This window comes from Panthera uncia, chromosome X (assembly GCF_023721935.1).
Source record: "Panthera uncia isolate 11264 chromosome X, Puncia_PCG_1.0, whole genome shotgun sequence".
NCBI lineage: Eukaryota > Metazoa > Chordata > Mammalia > Carnivora > Felidae > Panthera > Panthera uncia.
The window spans coordinates 104,619,265-104,631,851 of NC_064817.1; positions in this window are offsets into that span (position 1 = coordinate 104,619,265).

Below are 12,587 nucleotides of genomic sequence, written 5' to 3' on the forward strand. Positions count from 1 at the left end.
AGTGTGCTGGGTGTTGGGGTGATAGCGGTTAACAGAGCAGATAGAACTTACATTCAAGTGTAGCCTGGAAAGGAGAGAGACATTTTCTACCAAATATACCAAATAGCATATACTTTGACATTTTCTAAAATATTTATTTATTTTGAAACGGAGAGAGAGAGAGGGAGAGAGGGAGGGGAAGAGCAAGAGAGACAGAGAGAGAGAGAGAGAGAGAGAGAGAGAGAGAATCCCAAGCAGGCCTTGCACTGTCGGCCAAGAGTCTGATGCGGGGCTCGATCTCACGAACTGTGAGATATATCATGTATATATCTCATATATATATATCATGTATATCATGACCTGAGCCAAACTCAAGAGTCAGACGCTTGACAGACTCGACCACCGAGGCGCGCCTACGTTGTCATCTGTAGGCAGAGTTGCAGCTCGTCTATGTTGTATCTTTGTCTGAATTAGAAAATGGCACCTGCTCTAGGCAGCCCTGAAGCTTGCCCTCTCTGAGCAGGTGAATTAGAAATAGGCAGCCACCCCCTTTCTCTGGGATAGATTCAACAACACAGGCATACTGTATGGCAGGGGAACACAGATTGGATTTTAGACTCCTCCTTGGTCTTAGTCATCTCTTGTGCAGTGTGCAACATGTACAACTGTCCACGGTGGCCTTGCTGCACGGCTCCAAGTTGTCAACAGTTGCTCTGGGCTCAAGATAGTGGTACCCAGCACTAATTTTGGTGGTATCTAAGGAAAGCTACGATCAGGAGAAATTATTACCCCATGAAAGTAGCAGCTGTCCCCAGTGTGAATTGTGGAAGCCAGTGGAGGCAGCTGGTACCCGGTGGATGTGGTACAGTACTTTCCAAATGCAGCATTATATAGCATAAGTGTCAGCTCTGCAAAGAAAATATAGTGATGCTTAGATCACACAAGAGTACCCAGAGGATATATGCTGGAGCAGAAGAATAGGAAAAAGAAAACACAAAAGTCACGTTGAAACTGACAGTATTTATTCATGAGCACATATGTGATTCTCCCTGAAGACATCTAAAAAAATGTATGGTGGTAGGAACCCTTCATGGGGCTGAAAAGGCAAGAGCTAGGAAAATGTGTGTGCATGTGTGTATGCTCAAGTGCATGTGTGCACACGCAGACCAGGAGCTCATATCTACATCTCATAAAAGGCACAGAGCTCAAGATATGTACCCATAGCTTTCCTGCCTCTCCAAGAGGCGGGGTGGTTTCCCCTCCAGTAAAAGAAAATCCATTTGTTCAGCAAGGCAGAAAGGGTTTTCTTCAATATTGGTTGGACCATTGAATTTAGGTCCACAAAACTCAAAGTGCTATTGACAGCAACATAAGGACATCTTTATATCTGGAGTCTTAGGGCTTTTCTTAGATTTATGTCAGTTCTTTGTATAAGAAGAGTATCAATCATTTAAAGAGCTGCTGTAAATATTCACAGTTTATCCTAATTTGCTGCTTTTTAAAGAACTTTTTTCTGATTATGAAAGATATATGCTAGCCTAAAGAATATATAAATTTCAAAAATTCATAAAGAAAAAAATTAGTTACAATCCCCATTATATATATAGCTAATTTATATATATATATGTATATATATATTCATATATATCTGTTAATGTTTTGATATGTTTATATGTATATGGACACATGCATATACATATATAATAGGATTATAGTGTTGTATACAATTTGATGGTCTCATTTTATCACTTATATCAAGAACATTTCCCCATGTCATTATATATTCTATAAAATATATTTACTAATAAATGACTGCATAATATTTCATTTTATGGATATGCCATAAGGGTTTTTTTTTTACTATCATAAATAACATTTCAATAAACATCCACAAATATACAATTTTGTGTGCCTCTTTGCTTATTTACTATTATGTATTATTGCAAGTGGAATTATTTGGTGAAGCTTATTTAAAAGATTCTAGATACATATTACTAAACAGCCCTTAAATAATGAGCTAATTTACATGTACAGTCCTACCACTGCTATGTGAGTACTCTTTTCACCACATGGTTGCTAACAATGAGGATGATCTTTTTTTTATGTTTATTTTGAGAGACAGAGCACGTGCAGGTGTGAGCGGGAAAGGAGCAGAGAGAGAGGGAGAGAGAGAATCCCAGGCAGGTTCCACACTCAGCACAGAGCCCGACACGGGGCTCAATCCCAGGAACAGTGAGATCATGACCTGAGCCAAAATCAAGAGGCGGATGCTCAACCGACTGAGCCACCCAGGTGCCCCAGGATTATCTTTTTAGAAAGTTCTTTGTTAATTTCATTTATAATAAAATACATATTTTTGTTTCCAATAATATAGCTGTCTAGGTATTCTGCAATTAGAAAACAAAACTGCTGGATAAAGTAAATACATATATATAAAATATATATAATTATATTATATTATTATATTATACATATACATATACATATACATATACATATATCTTCTTAAAAGCATCAAAAAGTTGGTAAGATAGTAAGGAATTATCAGGCCCAAATCTAAGTGAAGGCAATAACCCAAACAAGTAAGCTGAGCACTGAAGCTAAGTTTTGGTAAATAGCATTTGCCAAACAAGTCCAACTTGAGATTTGCCTTGTGTGTGTGTATGATTTCTCCAGATAGAAGGACAGACTATAAGGCTTAGGGCTCTGCCAAGATAGGGAGTCTAGTTAGGAGTACTTGCCCCCAGAAACCTAGTGTCCCAAAGGGTTACATCCTCAGTGTAATGGTGAACCACAAATGAACACCTATCCTCAGAATATGTATGCAAAGTTGCTTTGCCTATCACACCCAGTTGTTAGGGAAGATGTGGTTTATATATACAATGGAATACTATTTGGCAATGAGAAAGAATGAAATCATGCCAGTTGCAGCAACATGGATGGAAATGGAAGGTATTATGCTAAGTGAAATAAGTCAGTCAGAGAAAGACAGATATCATATGTCTTTCACTCATATGTGGAGCTTGAGAAAACTTAACAGAAGACCATGGGGGAAGGGAAGGAGAAAAGAAATAGTTACAAACAAAGAGGGAGGGAAGCAAACCATAAGAGACTCTTAAATACAGAGAACAATCTGAGGGTTGATGGGCACGTCCATACAGTGTAATATTACTCAGCCTGAACTAAGACAATATGTAAACATTTGTTTCTATTATAGAGTGTATACAAAGCCTAATAAGAAAATCTTTGTATGTTTGTTTCTTTTTTTAAAATTAAGAATACAGGGGTGCCTTGGTGGCTCAGTGGGCTAAGCGTTCAACTTCAGCTCAGGTCACGATCTGGTGGTCTGTCAGTTCAGGCCCCGTGTCAGACTCTGTGCTGACAGCTGACAGCAGGGGTTTCGGATTCTGTGTCTCCCTCTCTGCCCCTACCCCACTCATGTGCTGTCTCTGTCTCTCAAAATTAAATAAACATAAAAAACTTAAAAAAATAAAATTAAGAATACATTTGGAAAATGCAAGGAAGAATTACAGGAAAGTCAGATCCTTCATTAGCAGAATGTTTGTTTTGTCCCTGTCCAAAATAGCACCTTGACTCCATCCATAATATCTGCTATTATGTGCTATCCCAACTCAGTCTAATTGGCAAACAAGGAAGATAAGCAGCCTAGTATGATTTAGAAGAAATAAATCCATCTTGTTAAAAAAAAAAATGTATCTTTATCCAAGGCCACAAATAATTTTCCAAGGACCGTGAGCAGCTAAGAGCCAAAAATAAGCACACACACAATGAAACAAGATACCATGAGTGAGAAACAGGCAAGAGGAATAGAGTCATGAAAACTTTAGATATTGGGATTATCAGATACAAGTTATAAAATAATTCCATTTAATATGTTTAAAGAAACAAAATACAAATGTTAAAATATCTTCCTACAACAAGAAACTATTAAAAATAGCTAACAAATATGAAAAAGAACCACACAGAACTTCTAGAAATCAAAATAAGAGTAATGATTAAAATTTTAAAAATCAACTTATGATGTTAACAACAGACTAAAAACATATTAGCTTTGTAGGAGAGACAGAATGATAGTTGACTTTTCAATAGTAATGAGAGAACCCAGAAGACTCTGGAATGGTATGTTTGATTACATTTAGTAGAGTATACAATTCTCAAATCACTATGTTGTGCACCTGAAATTAATATAACATTTGTATGTTACCTATACTTCAATTTAAAAAAAAAAAAAGATTTTCTGGGGCACCTGGGTGGCTCAGTCAGTTAAGTCTCTGACATCTGCCTAGGTCTTTATCTTGTGGTTCATGAGTTCGAGCCCCATGTCGGGTTCTGTGCTGACAGCTCAGAGCCTGGAGCCTGCTTCGGATTCTGCGTCTCCCTCTCTCTCTGCCCCTCTCCACCCCCCTCTCAAAACTAAACATTAAAAAAATTAAAAAAAAAGATTTTCCTTCTGAGGGGAGCTGATGAATAGTCGTCTTGGTTTTTTTTTTCTATTATTGTTATTCAGTTTTATATTTCTTTTTATTTTCTTCTGGGTTTTCCATTGGTATATGTTATGAGGTGAAGCTATAAGTGACTGCCCAATCGTTATCTAATTACTCGGCCGCATTTGTTGTATAATTTTTCACTTCCTCTTGTATTTCTACTTATTTTTTATTTAAAAATTTTTTTACTGTTTTTACTTATTTTTGAAGGAGAGAGACAGAGCATGAGCGGGGGAGGGACAGAGAGAGAGGGAGACACAGAACCCGAAGCAGGCTCCAGGCTCCGAGCTGTCAGCACAGAGCCCCACACGGGGCTCAAACCCACAAACCGCAAGTTCGTGACCTGAGCTGAAGTGGGATGCTTAACCGACTGAGCCACCAAGGCGCCCCACTTCCTCATGTATTTTTAAAAATTTTTTTTTTAACGTTTATTTACTTTTGAGACAGAGAGAGACAGAGCACGAACGGGGGAGGGTCAGAGAGAGAGGGAGACACAGAATCCGAAACAGGCTCCAGGCTCTGAGCTGTCAGCACAGGGCCCGACGCAGGGCTCGAACTCACGGACCGCAAGATCATGACTTGAGCCGAAGTCGGACACTCAACTGACTGAGCCACCCAGGCGCCCCTCCTCATGTATTTTTAAACACTTTCCTATAAATATTAAGTTATATGGACAAGGGATCTTTTTGGGTGGTGGTCCTTGTATTTCACTGATCTGTTTATTCTTATGTTGTATTGAACTGGTTGAAGTACTATAGCTTTGTAGCATATTTTCATGAATGCTAATGTCAAGGCTTCTGCTTCCCATTACTCTTTTTTTGTTCCAAATAATGTTAAAATAACAAGGAACAGCAAATAGGTTTCCTGAAGTACATTGATTGATTTGACCTTGAGGCCATGTGATTTAACTTTCATAGATCAGCAAGGAGATAGGTTACAAGGTGATTAGCATGTCTTCACAGAGTATGACAGAATCAGAATAAAACATTCGATCCAATCTACCTGTTGTAGAATACCCAGAAGAACATGAGATTTGGGGGAAAGAGACATGGCCTTTCCTTCCTTGTGCTAACTTTTAGGATCTTGTGCAAGTATGACAGAAACAGACCTGCTGTAGTGAAGGGTGTCCGTGACCCTGAAAGTGGAGAGGCCTTTTAGGAGTAGTTGCCTTGTCTTGTCTATGACATATTTCTACAATGTCATTCACTGGGTCTCCTAATTAGACACATTTAGAGAACAGTACACAATAGGATGAAATCCTGAGCTACACAGCACAGATGTGTTCTATAGAATGACTGTCCTCTACAGGGTGAGTAAGCTCTACACTTGATTTGGTAACACTGCTCTGTATTATTTTCGAGTAGCAAATAAACAAACACATCAGAACACAAATTCTTTGCCAAAGGCATTGGATATATTTGTTTCTAATGCCTCCATGGAAACCTTAATAGGAAGCCGAAGCCTTTAACTCGGCATACATCAATGAAAGATACATGGCTGCTGATGTGGGCACCCACATAAAAGATGGGAAAGTACCCATCCACTCCATAACAGACTAAGAAGCGTCTTGATTTGGGGGAGTGAGGTGGATGTTTACTCATACAATCTGCAAGGGTTGCAGGGATCACAAAGCTTGAGTCTGGCTAAAACCACACTTCAGGCTGATGGAAGAAAACAAGTCCTTATCCTCCTGTTTCAACCCCCACTTTCAGGCACAGAGCCAGGGGCAGAGAGGACTAGAAATTTGACTTGGCTGACCTTTCTGCATTGGGTGTGGATTTGGTATTGATGGAAGTCGGAGGCTGACATCACCCTGCTTAAATAGAAACAGTGGTTGGATCTGCTTTAAGAGTGTCACTCCAGGAATGGGCACAAGACGTAGGCCTGGCCTTAGAGATAATCCTGGACACTGCCCCCTGTACGTCCCCACCTGTATATCTTCCGGCATGTGCCATTCCACATGCCCCGGGCTGAAATCACATCCCCCGTGGCCCACAATCCCATCTACCCCACAACCTCTTCCTGCCCCTGACACATCTTTACTGATCATCTGCTTTGGGAGAGGTACTGAGGTAACTGGGAAATGAGCCATAATCCTTTCCTTTTTAGAGCTCACCTCCTAGAAAAGGGAGACAAGCAAGCAGTTTCAATGCACGAGTAGGAGATCTGCAGTGAAGAAGAGGGAAGGAATTTCAGATGGAAGAAAGAATGAGCAAAAGCGTGGGAGCGTCCGCCAGAAAGCACAAAGCCATTAGATATCCAAGGGAAAGATGGAGGGAAACAAGGATGAACCAGCAGGCGGGGGCCAGGCCAAGCTGCGAAGTCTGGACTAAATGTGATGGTGATTAGGAGCCATTGCAGAGCTTCAGGCTGGGGGCGAATCCGGATTATATCTGCATTTGTTAAAGATGGCTCTGGCTGCTTCATAAAGGAATGGTTAGGTGGGTCCGGAGTGGGGCAGGGGAACCTCCGTGCAAACTAGATCATGTAGGACTGTCCAATTGGACAACTTTTATTTCCCCCTCTTCATCATAACCAATAATCATATTAAGTCCTGCCAGTTCTACCACCAAAACTCAATCACTCAGCGTTTATTGAACCCTTGTATGCATCGAATGCTGTGCTTGGGGAAAAAGAATCCACTTCTCTTCTATCAGGAGCTGATTGCCTTGGTGGGGAGACAGATACGTAAATAGATAATTTTGAAATAATTATCTTGATAATTGCGAAGTGTTCACTGGGTGCTATCTGAGAGAGACAGAGAGAGAGAGAGAGAGAGAGAGAGAGACTGAGAGAGAGAGGATGAATCTCTGCCTGAGGGCAATGAGAGAGAAATCAGGGATCCATGGAGATGACATATGAGTTATATCTTGCAGGACGAGTGAGAATTTCCTGGAGGAAGGAGGCTGGGGAGAGGGTATCACACACGTGATGGAAACAGCTCCTGCAAGGGCATGGAGATGTCACCGAATAGGGCCTGTTCAGGAACCAGCAGGAGTTTTGGGGTCACTGGGACTGGAGCTTATGAAGAGAGGCACAGGAACAGATGAGGTTGCAGAGGTGGCCCTTGTTTAATGCACTGGGTGCTGGAGCATCAGGAGAGTTTAAACTGAAGAATATGATCCGATCATTTTTACGACTCGGGTCCATGTATTGGACCACTTTATCCCCATCATTTCATTCTCTCAGGCTTTGCCCCATTAAGGTGCTTGCTCTTTCTCATTCCTATAGGATTACAGTGGTCTCCTGACAGGCCTTCTGGCCCCGGGCAAATTCCCTCCAATTTCCCTTCCATTTTGGGATCTTTCTAAAACACCTGTGGGTTCCTGCCACGCTCCTGCTTCATCCTGCCCCGCGGCTGCCTGGAAAAATCCTCACACCCTCAGTGTGACAGTCAAGCAAATTCCTGCTTTCCAGGCCTCATCTCCCAACCCTCCTTCCCCCTCTGATTCCCGCCGGCCCCTTTGGCTGTCCTTGCTGTCACAAGGTCCCCGGGCCTGCCAGGCGCTTTCAGGGCTACTCGCCTCTGCTCAGTGCCCTCCTTCGGAGTCTACCTGAAACGTCCCTACCGCAAGTTTCTCCTCGGTCTCCAAGAACCAACTCACAAGGCAAGTTCCTCCGACCTTCCCTTGACCCTTACAGGGAAATAAATCCCTTCACTTCTCTGGGCTCCCTGGCATCTTGCCCGTGCTGATACTAGAGCATATATCGCCTTGTGTCATAATTATTGCTTGCGAGGCTGTCTCCCAGGCTAGAATGCAAGCTGCACCGGGGGTTAAGGCCATGGCACATTCCTCTTATAAACTCAGCTCACAGGGAAGTGCCTGGTACATACATAGAAGCTCAGTTACATGAAGTTAAATGAAGGTGCTGCTCTTGTCCCTTTTTTGTCTGCAGTCGTTATCCTCACCAAGCGACTATTTATCGTCAAAGGGAAATCACTCTGTTTTGGGCCAGGTTCCCATTCCTAATGCATTGCAACTATTCTTTTTAGCCACCTGAAGAGCAAAAAGCCTGTCGCTCGGATTCCTCTTAGGTTAGACAGCAAAGGCTGCAATCTCCACACGCCTGCCATACACTCGGCTTGCAGCGAAGCAGTGCGGTAAAGCCTCACGTTGGCCATTGACATGTCCACCGCTCTTGGGGCGCCTGGGTGGCTCAGTCGGTTAAGCGTCCAACTTCGGCTCAGGTCATGACCTCACAGTTCGTGGGTTTCAGCCCTGCGTGAGGGGGCTCAGAGCCTGGAGCCTGTTTTGGTTCTGTGTCTCCCTCTCTCTCTCTCTCTCTCTGCCCCTCCCCCCCTCACACCCTGCTCCCTCCCCCCTCTCTCAAAAATGCATGTTAAAAAAATTTTGAAATGTCCATCGCTATTTTCTTCTGTATATCTTGAGGCCTGAGCAAAAGACCAAAAGTACTTGCAGAGGTATCTTGGAGTGGCATAATACATGGCATAATGTGTATTTCAGCTGGGATTCTTCTAAGAACAGCCATAGAGGTGTCCACAAGAAGGGTCACAGGAACCAGAGAAAATTGTGTTCACCGGTATCAGGGCTTCTGGGGGGCTCCCTCTCAAACAGGTGAAAAATGGACCTTCAGATTTGGATCACCTGAGAAGGTTCAGAACCCTCAGGGACCCTTATATTTCTCAACTGTAGATTTAAAGTCCACCTACTCTCAAGCCGCAACAAAAGTTCTGCATGGGCTTAAGTCCTTCCCTGCCTCCCATGTACGCCCCCACCAAAACTTTAAAGCCTACAGCAACTGGTAGGAGCTTCAAACTACTGAGTCCAGGGCATTCCCTGGGGCTTACAGCATGAAGTAAAAGTATCCAGAACTTCGGGAGCCAGTTCCTGGAGGGCTTCCTGGGACATCTGGGAGACTCTGGTCACATGGCAGACCGCACAGATCATTGGTATTCAAGCACATACAGGGAGCTGATATTTTGAAGACAACCTTACGTTGGTTTAAGGCCAACCTGAAAATGTCTCCCAACTATTGGTGTCAAAGGATTTGGAGACTGAGTCTGAGAGCTGGGGGAACCATAGTGAAAACACCTTACTTCCATTAGTTTAGCTACTCATAAAACTATCTTAAGAGTCATAGAAGAAAAGGAGAGGGGGCAGGGTAGTTACATGCGGTAGAAGTTAGTCCTTAGGTACAATGAGGGAATCAGGTCAAGGGTTAAAGGAAAGGCTGGTGGGGGGTGACTGTACGAGTGTAGGTGGGGGATTACCTGAGGTTTTGCAGTGAGAATAGAAATTATTGCCTCATTGAAGGGGAAACACTGGGGAGGTTTTTGGGGGTCAGTATGAACATTTCTCTGAGTTGCCTAAGAAATTGACTGGGACAGGCCTGGGTCAGCTTTGGAATCTACTGTAGAGGAAATTCAGGCATGGGCGGTAAATACCCGTTTTGATTATATTTTTCTCTCTAGAGTTTTGTGGGACTTAGGGTTAGATTCAAGGCCCTTAAGTCCCTACTTACAATATGCCTGTATGGACCATCTCTCCATGGTGTCCATTTCTCTCGGAAGTGGTTTAGAAACAACTACTTCAATTATAAACAAAAACGGAAAGCAAAACAAACAAGCAAACAAATTACCTCAGTTCTGCAGAGAATGAAGGAAAACAGCGGTGAGAAAATCAACAGGAGATGGCAAGGTTAGGGCTTTCTAAGCGAACACCCATCTGCCGTACTGATTCCAAGACTATAATTTCATAAGATAGTTATTGAGCACCTATAATGCACTAGAGATAAGCACTGAAGATGAAGAGGGGACACGGGCAAAGCCATACCTTCAAGGAGCTCTCAGTCTGTAGGAGAAGACTCATGAATTATAATACAATGGCATGACAATTGGGCTTGGGAGTAGAACAGCCTGGGCCACAGAATAACGCCTATAAGCACAGCCGCGGGTCTCTGCTGATAAAGGATGTGTCTGGGATCAGCTGCACTTCTGGTCCTCCATTCAAACTGTAAGTTTAGATAAAGGGTGCAGCTGAGCTCTGCAATGGATTCAGGATACAGCTGCTAAATCTAACGACAGTTCTTTTGGCATGGCTAACCGGGCGGGATTCTGCCTGGCGGCCGAAGGCTGCCAAATCCTGATTGAAGACATTGCTTTTCCAAAGAAAAATAGCCATAATGAAAATAGCTTATGTCTTACATAAACTCTTAGCAGTATAACAAACACATTACGTTTAAATAGACGCATAGTATTTTGTTACATATGGACTGTCACACTGACTTGAAACAGTTACTTCTTGCCGTGTGTCTTGTTTCCATGAGTTTTATAATTTTAGTAGCACCAATTTGCCTCTACCCAATGATAAAACGATTAAGGCAAAACTTTCCTGAGCCTTGGCTTCACCGACAACAAAATGGCAACAAGAAAATCCCAAACACCAGCTAGCAGTATGGGCAAATGAGATACATGTGAAATCTACGTGAAAGCAAGAGCTTATCGGAAAAACTGCCCCCGCTTTGAACCCGAACAAGAAGTCTTAGAGCTTTGGATCTTGATCCTGGAGGAGTGTAAAGACTAGATGAATCTTGTCTGTAGGTAAGAGTTACATGAAGAGGGTAGGGAGGGGTGAGAGAGAAAAGTGCCCTGACGGTGACAAAGTACCTTTCGGATATCCAGCACTGATTTGGCTCATCAGCCTGGAACCCCTTACCTCTTACCCTAGGCCATCCTCTCACCTTCTCTGTTACTCGGTTAAAAATGTTGACCTTTCTGGATGAAGGGATACTACATCAGTGGAAGAAAAAGGGGAGGGCCTGGAAATCATGAGCACCTTCGTTGTAGAAAAGGGTTTTTGGGACTTCAAGGACAGCATCTAGTACAGCATATGTGAGGTGTTTGGAGCCCGACTCCAGACCAATAATCCATGGTAATGAACGGTAAGATACTTTCTATGTATTATGACAAGGGTATATAAACCTGCCCATTTTTACACATTAAAAAAAAATCCAGTCCCTATATGTTTGGACAGAAAGAACTATCCAATTTCAAGGAAAAGATTATGGGCTAAAAAAACATTTACGTTAAAAATCTTAGTTCAACAATTTAAAAATATGGAGTTGGTCAGTGAATTAAAGTGACTGGCAAAACCTTTCACTGGATAAAACAAAGTGGTAACTTAAAAAACAGTTTATTTGAAAGAGAGAGAGAGAGCACACACAAGCAGGGGAGGGGCAGAGAGAGAGGGAGAATCCCAAGCAGGCTCCACGTTTAGCATGGAGCCCCATGTGGGGCTTGATCCCATGACCACGAGATCACGACCTGAGCTGAAACCAAGAGTTGGCTGCTTAACCAACTGAGCCACCCAGGTGCCCCCAAAGTGATAACTTGATTGTGTTGAATGTTCTTAATTCATTTGGTAGTTCAAAATTTAATTGTATTGCTTAATACAGTCTGAAATCTACACGTGGATAATTCCCAGCCAACAGATTTATAGTTGGGACACTTTCTCCAAATGGGACAAGATATGTATATTACTTTTTACACATTTCTACTTTATTTGTAAGTTATTCAATTGATTAAATGTTACATTTTAGGATATGTGTTGGTTTTCCCACATGTGCCAGAATGATGACACAGAAATGACACAAGTGAACGTTTAACTTTTTAAATGTATACAATACACATAATCATTTTGATAAAAAGTAATGGCTTTCAGTTATGAGAAAGAGATTTACAAGTCAGCAAATCTAGAATTAGTAACACACCAAAAAATTCAAGAAACCAACCTCAGTAATACAGATGTCTATTTTATTAAAAAAGTTACAAACAGGTGGACTGCAGGGTCATCTTACAAAATGACAAGAATGAAATCTATTGGAAAAATTTTACTTTTACAAATCTTTATAGGTCATTGTTCAATGCTTGTACTTGTTACTTGAGATTTTTACCTTTCATTGATAAAGTTACAGTACGTTAGATCCATAATAGGTTACATGATTTTATTTGCAGAGCCCTACTGCAGTGATTTGAACAACTCCTAAACGGATGCCATAGTAAAGACGAGACATATATTGCATTTAATATTAATTTATTATCCTAATAAGCAACTTGACATGCAATCTATTGAGGAAGCTAAA